The following is a 9,554-nucleotide window of genomic DNA, read 5'->3' as shown; positions in this document are numbered from 1 at the left end:
CTGAGGTAAGCATACCCTGACACCGAATCCAGAAAAAGACATTAAAAAAAAAAGAAAAGAAAAAAAAAAAGAGAAAACTATAGACTAATATCTTTCAGGAATGAGATGCAAAAATCTTCAACAAAATATTAACAAATTGAATCCAACATGTATAAAAAGAGTTACATGCTATAACTAAGTAAGATGTATCCCAGGTATGCCAGCCTGGGTCAGTGTTCAAAACTCAAGTAATGTAATATATCTATATCACATATACAAGCTGAAGAAGGGAAAAAAAAACCCCACATGATTATATCAATAAATGCAGAAAAAACATTTGACAAAATCCAACACATTTATGATAAAAATTCTCAACAAAATAGGAATATAAGGGAATTTACTCAATTCAGTAAAGAAAATCTATAAAAACCTGCAAATAACATCATGCTTAATGGTGAGAAGCTTAAAGTTTTCCTGCTAAGGATCAGAACAAGAATGTCTCCTCTCACTACCACTTTTTAACATCATACTAGAGGTCCTAGGTAATGCATTAAGACAAGAAAAGGAAATAAATGGTGTCCAGATTAGGAAGGAAGGAATAAATCTGTCTGCAGGTAATATGGTCTTTTAAGTAGAAAATCTAAAAGAATTGACATAAAAGCTTCTGGAATTAATAAGCAATTACAGCAAGGTTGCAGAATTCAAGGTTAATATACAAAAGCCAGTGCTTTCTTGTATACCATCAATGACCAAGTGAAATTTAATATTAAAATTACAGTGCCATTTACATTAACACCCCACAATTAAATACTAAGTTAAAAGAGTAATGAAATATATACAAGATCTGTATGAAGAAAACTACAAATCTCTGATGAAAGATATCTAGGAACTAAAGAAATAGAGAGATATTGCATTGCATATTCATGGAGAGGAAAACTTAATTTTGTCAACATGTCAGCTCTTTCTAAGTTGATTATAGATTCAACCAAGTCTCAAACAAAATTACAACAAGTTATTTTATGCATATTGACAAACTAATTCTAAAGCTTACATGTAGAGGCAAAAGATCCAGAATAGCCAATTCAATATTGAAGGAGTCAGAATGACGCTAACATAGACTTTCAAGACAGCGTAAAGCTACAATAATCAAGATGATGTGGTATTAGCTAAAGAGCAGAGAAATAGAGCAATGGAAAAGAAAAGAGAGCCTAGAAATAGACCCATATAAATATCTTCTACTGATCTCTGAAAAAGCAAAGGCAATTATATGGAGCAAAGATAGCCTCTGTGACATACGCCTGAACAACTGGACACACACACGCACACATACACACACACCAGATTTAGACATAAATGTTACACATTTCACAAAAATTAACTCCAAATGGGTCATTGACCTAAATGTAAAATGCAAAACTATGAAACTCCCAGAAGATAACAGGAGAAAACCTAGATGACCCTGAGTATGGCAATGCCTTGTTAGATAAAATATCAAAACAAAGTCTATCAAAGAAATAAATTATAAGCTGGATTTCATTAAAATTAAAAACTACTTCATCAAAGGTAACATCAAAAGAAAAAGCAGATAAGGCACAGACCAGCAGAAGAAAATACTTACAAAGACCCATTTGATTAAGGACTGTTACCCAAAATATACAAAGATTTCTTAAAACTCATCATTAAGAAAATAAATAACCTGATTAAAAAATGGGCAAAAGACCTGAACAAGAAGATATACAGATGACAAGTAAGCATATGAAGAGATACTCCACACATATGTTATTAGGGAATTACAAGTTAAAATTACAGTGATATATGACTACACACCTATTAGAATAGCCCAAATCCAAAACACTGACAGTATCAAATGCTCATGAAGGTGTGGAGCAATAGAAACTCTTATTCATTTTGCTGCTGGGATTGCAAAGTGGTACAGCCCCTTTGGAAGACAATTTGGTAGTTTCTTACAAAAAGAAACATACTCTTACCATAGGATCCAGCAATCAGGCTTTGGGGGATTGCCTCGAAGGAGCTGGAAAGTTATGTTCGCATAGAAACTTGCACTTGGATGTTTATAGCAGCTTTATTTATAATTGCCCAAACTTGGAAACCAGCATGATGTTCTTTAGCAGGTGAATGGGTAAATAAACTATGGTATACGCAGGCAATGGAATATTATTTAGTACTAAAGAGAAGTTAGCTAAAGAAATGAGCTATCAAGCCATGAAAGAAATCAAGAAAGCTTAAATGAACATTACTAAATAAAAGAAGCTAATCTGAAAGGTGACATACTGTATGATTTCAAACCTGCATCATTCTGGAAAAGGCAAAAGTCTAGAGAGAGTAAAAAGGTCAATAGTTATCAGGAGTTGGGTGGGAGGGAGGGAGGACTAGACAGAGCACAGGATGTTTAGGGCAGTGAGACGATGCTCTACAGTACTACGATGATGGATAGACACATGTCATTAAACATGATGCAAACTCATAATGCCCAACACCAAGAGCCCTAATATAAACTAAGGACACTGAGGGATAATGATATGTCAATAGGTTAATCAATTGCAACAAAGGTACAAGTTACATTTTACAAAATGTTACCATTAGGGGAAACTGAGTAAAGTATATACAGAAATCTCTTTATGTGGATTTACAGCTATTTGAATAAAATATTTAATTTAAAAAGTTAGATCAGCTACTGAATAAATAGACCTCCTGCTGTAGGGTTTTACACTAAAAATACAATGAAAAAAGGGTCATAAGAAACATTGAAATTGTCTGTGCTTCTTGACTGCTCACTGCTTCACGGTGGTAAGGAGAAGAAAACCAGAAATGATTAGATTTGAAAACTGGATAACAGAGAGAATCATAGCAACTTGAACAGAAATAAGAAACCCAGGAATAGAAAAGGTGCTTGATATTTTATATTTAAGTTTCTAGCAGGTCATCTAATTGAAGGTGATTTTAAAAATGATGGAACACCTATTTAAAAGCTCAGGAAAGAGTTTAGGATGACAGATGTAAATTTCAAAGTTATAGGGACTTGGAGAAAATTGAAAGCCTGGCAGTAGTTGCGATCTTTAAACGAAAGAATGAAAAAGGAAGAGATTAATTGTTTTGGGATCAAAACTTAGAGTAACACATATATTTAGCACTTAGGAAAGGTATCTGATGAAGAAAACAAACAAAAAAGCAGTTAGGAAGGTAGAGCACTTAACTAGAAAGAGAGTAAGTGGTCAAATCATAGCAATGCTAACCCGATTTTGTATTATTCAATCGGAGGAAGTTTTGAAATTTTGACATTGTTGACAGCCTGTAACAAAACAACCTCAATTTAAATTTTAGATAATGTTGAGGAAAGGAAAAATAGCTGACCTGGTCCTAAGAAGTTTGGGCGACAAGATAGCAAACTAGCATACGATGCTGACTTTTTGTGCCTAGAATTTTGAAAGAAGTAAGAGAAGGGTGATAAATACCAAAGGTGTGTTCACTAACACAAACATTATGAAAATCACTTCAGGAGACAATGGTGACTGAATGCTGGCCCTTTATGTGCAGGAAATGGGATCAGGAAGTGAGGTGGTTGAGTGAAAACTTTCTTGATGGATCTCTGTGTTTCTGTGACTCCATCAAAATGAGAAATTTCTGTTTAATTAAGAATGCGACAAAGTTTAAGGATTAGTGTTAGACTGGGTAAACATGGTTAAACATCTAAAGCCAACTTGGGGCTAATATACATACTGCACATGGAACTCCTTTACTATAATGTCCAACAGAAGAAAAAGACACAAATTTTGAATAGACAATTAGAGAAGAAAAATCTGAAAGACTAATGTATATATAGATTACATATAATCTATATATAATGTATATATGTATATTATATACAGATTATATATAATCTATATATAGACTAATGTATATACAGATACTTTATAAATGTATAAATATAGACTTTATTTATATATTAAGTATAAATATAAGTGTATAAAGAAAGACTAATGTATATATAGATGCCCAACCTCACTAGTATCCAGAAAAAAAGTAAATTCAAGTAAAGAAATACCTGTAAACTTACTACTGGTAAACAGTTAGAAAGCTGGATATTAGAAAATGTGATAACATGATAAACAAGGACCCTCCAGCCAGGCCGAAATATCTGCAGATGTAGCTATTGCAGAAAGCAGTAAGATTGCTCTCATATCACCTATGGTTCAGCAGTTCCGCGCTGGAATTACGCTTGCCAGTCAGATTCACACCGTGACCTCCAGGCAGGTGGTCACTGTGGTTTGTGCCTTGTAGCAAGGCAATGTAAACAACATGGGTTTCTCCTCTTTATATAAAATATAATGTACACATAAGAAGGAATTCTATGCAGAAGAGTAACTGATTTGATTTATATACCTATTTAAGTTGTGTTAGATAGATCAATACGTAGATGGATGCCGAAAACATAACATTGGGTTAAAAAAAGAAGGCAAGCAAGGTAATAAGATTGCTAATTCTAAACTATGTGAATGTTAAATACATAAATATATACAAAATAGAGCATTTTCCAAGGTTTTATTATATATATATTTTTTATTTTATTTTATTATTTTTTAAGATTTTTATTTATTTGACAGAGAGACAGACAGCCAGTGAGAGAGGGAACACAAGCAGGGGGAGTGGGAGAGGAAGAAGCAGGCTCCCAGGGGAGGAGCCTGATGTGGGGCTTAATCCCAGAATGCCGGGATCACGCCCTGAGCCGAAGGCAGATGCTTAACGACTGAGACACCCAGGCACCCCTATATTTTTAAAAACCAAAATAAAAACGTTGCATTGAAAGAACACACTTTTCCCAAGAAAACATACCAAAAAATAAATAAAAGAAAGGATTTATTGAGATTGATGATAATTTCATGCCTGAACTTCAATTCTGGGCACATAAGATTCTTAAAAACAAAACAGAACAAATAAGCAAGTGGTTTGTAGGGAATGGTGGCAGGCTTAATGGTAGCAGAGTTAAATCAATATAGTTACTCAGGAGAGACCTGAGGTTGCTGTTAATTCAGAGGAAAGGAAGAAGGAGAAAGGGAGAGTTGTGATGTGCAAAGGAGAAAAGATGTTTATTTTGGAGCTTTATTCTTGAGAAAGGCAGGAGAACGTGGGGTTTAGGGCACAGGTGAAATGACTATGTTTGGCAAGGAGAAAGGTCCCGTAAGCCCCTGCAGGAGCCAAAGAAGAAAGAAAAAGTGGAGGTACTGAGATATTTTAAGGCAGAGGGAAGGTAAGTGGGAGCAGCTCCCTTTCTCTTCTCAATGATTTCCCTGAGTTTCTCTTTCAATTTAGCACAGAAATGCATAGTCTTATCTCATTTTTTAAGTCATCACACGTGTATTAGTCTTGGGTCCTTAAATGTATTGACAACTTATACTTTCTCAGAAGCTATGGAAAATTTAATTTTAAATCAAGCAGGAAACTTACAAAGCATTTCGTGATAATAATTAGTATGTATTACACCTATATTATGTACTAAGCACTGTTTTAAAGGTTTTTACATGTATTTCTCTAGAGAAATCTCCCCAACTCTTCTCCTCCTCCTTCTTCTTCTTAACAGATAGCTAAATGAATATCCAAAGAGTCTAAATGGAGAGAAATCACACAGTAGCTAATGATAGTGTTAGAGATAATATTCCACATGTCTCAACTTCCAGGTCTTGGCCTACTCTTATCAGGTTAAAGCCTGCCTAGATCAGCACCTTCTTTTTTTTCTTTTTTTTTCTTTCTTTCTTTCTTTCTTTTTTTTTTTTTTTTGTAATTTTTTGGTTTTATTAACCCAAATACAAGGAGCACATAAGCTGTCTGCCTATTCACTTTCTTCTCTGCGCAGCCTGGCATTGGGATTGGGGACTCTGATGGCCAGCAGGGCTGCTCTTTCCATAGTTTTGCATTTCTTGCAGGAGACAATGTGAGTGATTTCTGCATGATAAGATATGTTGCATACCAGGAGCACTTCAAGCTCCATGACGTTGTGGACTAGGAACTTCCAGAAGCCACTGAGCGACAGGTGCTTTGTTTCCTTGTTACTCCTGTAACCAATGCTGGGCATCAAGATCTGGCCTTTGAATATTCTGTGCACCCTATTGTCAATGCCTCTGGGTTTCGGCTGGTTGTGCTTAATTTTGACATATGGGTCTGAGTGGTGCCGGATGAACTTCTTGGTCCTCTTTTTAATGATCTTGGGCTTCACCAGAGGTCTGAAGGCTGGCATGAGGCTCACTGGGAAGTGGCTGCACGTCTGCAGGCAGTGCCGAGGAAGAGGGGGCTAGATCAGCGCCTTCTGATGCTAGGCGATAAGTAAGCTGAATTCTTGTGGCATGTGGCCTCATTTTTAAGGTCTTCAGCCCCCAAGACTTGTCACAGTTTCTACCTCAGGCTCTTCTTTTTCCTTTTTTAAAGCTTCAGTCATAGAGAGAAGAATAATGCAGCCAATACTTCTCTTGCTGAGTTTTTATGAGCTTCTGTGCTCAGGACAGCATGCCAGAAGCTATTTTGGGATATATGGCTTAAAATAATGAGAAAACCAACACAAGCACTTGGGTGAACTGAACACAAGTGAAAGCTAGTGTCAGGGAGCACACAGGCACAGCAAGGACTCGCCTCCCTCGGGCCCACTTCCTGGGAGCTGCCATGCTCTCCTCTACAGAGAGAACCCTTACTGCGTTGGCTCTTTTTAGGCTGGAGATGTCTAGCAACAGCTTTCAAGAAAGCCTCAATGTCAGCAGTTCCATAAAGAAGGCAACTCCCACTCCTGGCCAGCGATTTGCACTGCATGAGTATGAAGCAATTAATTCTGAAGGCTTGCTTCTAAATTGTTGCTATGGGGATCCTCAGGAAGGAAACTAAATATTGTAGAAAATAATTTGATGGTAATGAGCTGAAAGAAATGGGCCATCATCATCTCAATTATTTCCATTGACACATTGTCAGGGGGGATAGGTAAAAATCCATGGAAATATTACGCACATTGATTTTCCTTTGTTGGAATTTGGATATTTCTAAAAAGTGTAATTCATTCATTGGAGGGTCCATGTTTAAAAAAAAAAAAAGTCTTGGGTGAATATGCCAGTAGTGACAAGGAATGGCTAAAGTTCCATATTCATTAACTCCACCGCCCAGAAAAAAAATGACAGGAAAGAGTGTGTTCATATCCTTCACAGACTAAGAACACATAAAACACACACACACACAATTACATGTGTATAATGTTTAATTTTTAAAAAATCTTTAAAATCCTTATAAATTCTAAAAAAAATCTATAAGTCTAAGAAGTCTTAGTCCTCCAAAATGAAGAGAAAGATTAAGAGAAGTCAGTCATTCTGTGACAAATAGAAACTCTTAAATTCACATGTCAGTTTTAACAAAGTTCTATGGTTTATTGCGTTAACTTCTGTCTTTGGTTATATCATGTCAAGTCAGGGCACTCCATTTGACCTATCACATGAAAAAAAAATACTTATACATTATTTTTGGACATTAAAGCAGGCAGAAGTGGAATTTAGAATGATGAAATTTCTATCCTTGTTGAGCTCAGCTGAGTACAACATGGGTCTTGAGCAAAGGAAAACAAAAGGCCTACAGTACATAGGTAAATTCAATCGAGAACCTTCTGCAAGGTGGTTCGAAAGCATAGGTACTAGACTAGTTACTGTCAAAGTAAAATTTTCAAACACTTGAATGCAGTGTGGTCACATGGACCTCAGAAACAATATGTAGCTACCTACTGAATTAGAGTGACAACACAATATGAAATATAGAAGTTTATTCAATTGTAAGAAAACTTATTTCTTTCAGAAATAAGAAACCTTTACTACTTTGTTTTGTTTTTCCTTTTTTTGTTTTTTTAAAGATCGTATTTATTTATTTGACAGAGAGAGAGAGACAGCCAGCTAGAGAGGGAACACAAGCAGGGGGAGTGGGAGAGGAAGAAGCAGGTTTCCCAACGGAGCAGGGAGCCCCATGTGGGGCTCGATCCAGGACCCTGGGATCAGGCCCTGGGCTGAAGGCAGATGCTTAATGACTGAGCCACCCAGGACCCCACTTTGGTCTGTTTTTTGTTTGCTTGTTTGTAATAATAAAGACATGCCAAAATCAATGCAAAGTGCTGGAAATTATTCCGATGTGATACAGAATTTCTGTAACCTGAGCTGATTTCAAGCAAAATAAATAATGGCATTGTTAAGAGAAAACAAAATACTTCAGAATTGATTTTTTTTTTAACAGAGAGAAAGCCAAATATTCTGGTTTTGTATTAATATAATATCTCATTATAAGGGACTCATAAACCACCTTTAAAAAAATCTTAATAAGCCCATCTACTAAGAGAAATTTACACAAAAATATAACACATTTCATTGCCTCTTTTCAGACCCATTATTTACAGATACTATCATTTAAGATAAATAAACTACACTTTCTGAAAACCTTCTGCAACTGATTTATTCAAGTGTTATCTTTGCCATATATTTTTTTCCATTTTGGAATAACTGAACACTTTATTTCCAAGCAAACTGTTTTTGGTTTTTCACTTCATAAACAGGAACATATCCATGACTTTAATAAAGTTCTATTATTGTACCACAATTACTTCTAGAATATTCTAAATCACTATTAACTAAATGAACTGACTTCTAATTCACAGACCACACTGGCAGTTGCATCCCTGAGGACTGTCTAGTGTCCACAGGCTTTTGCTGGCAGACCAGCAAAACACCCAGCCATACACAGTACAATCTTCTGCAGGCCACCGACGTCACTTCTGCAACTTGTTCAAGAAGTCAGAGTAGAAAACTTCATTAATATGATTACGCCTCAGTATTCTCTCTTATTTAGAAAGTATCTATTTATCTAAAAATTGCCTTTTATTTCAGTTTAGTTAACTAAAGATGTTAAACTTTTATTTAAGCTGACACACTGCAGATCAAAATTATTGTTCATATAAAAACATTGGCACAATTGTGATTTAATTTGATTGATCACAAGTTTTCTATTTTCACCATCCTAAGCAGTCTGTGGAAGTAATGATATATTCTGTACAGTAAACCAGTATAAAAAATGTAGGCAGTCCAGATTAACTATAGCTTCTTCATAAAATAACAAATCCAAATCCTATTAAAAAATAAAATGTATGCTTGCTTTGCACCACATGATGGTAAGGTCAGAAAATTATATGTAGCTCATCATTTACCTTTTAAAGCAAAATTATTAAGCCAATCTTATTTGTTCAAAGATTCCCCTGAAGTTAGCTTGAATTTTTATATAAAGATGTTTCTAGCTAATAGTTTCTGTGAGAATATTTTTTTTCATAAAAGGATATCATATTTAAAGTATTTAAAGTTTGGTTTCATGATTGTCCTGAAAATATTAGAAATATATGGTGCTTAATTTTCTCTAAAAACCAGTTAAAACAGAGATTCTTTGGGAGTTTTTTTTTTTAATAATTTAGTGTAATAATATCCCCTAGAGATAGAAAAATATTTCAGACTCACACAATGAGAGGTAAAGGCTTTTCTCAAGTGCAGACACATAGACAGTTT

The 9,554-nt window shown here is 35.2% G+C and overlaps 1 non-coding gene across 1 annotated transcript; it reads right to left on the bottom strand.

The window, feature by feature from the left end:
* Positions 1-5,824: 5,824 nt before the first annotated feature.
* LOC100482113 lies at positions 5,825-6,229 on the bottom strand. Its single transcript, XR_002143742.1, has one exon. It is a non-coding gene; the product is annotated as a 60S ribosomal protein L32 (transcript).
* Positions 6,230-9,554: the final 3,325 nt, after the last annotated feature.

The sequence above is a fragment of the Ailuropoda melanoleuca genome, chromosome 5 (genome assembly GCF_002007445.2).
Source record: "Ailuropoda melanoleuca isolate Jingjing chromosome 5, ASM200744v2, whole genome shotgun sequence".
NCBI lineage: Eukaryota > Metazoa > Chordata > Mammalia > Carnivora > Ursidae > Ailuropoda > Ailuropoda melanoleuca.
Note: the sequence above shows the minus strand (reverse complement) of the source record. Positions and strands in the feature narration are given on the sequence as shown.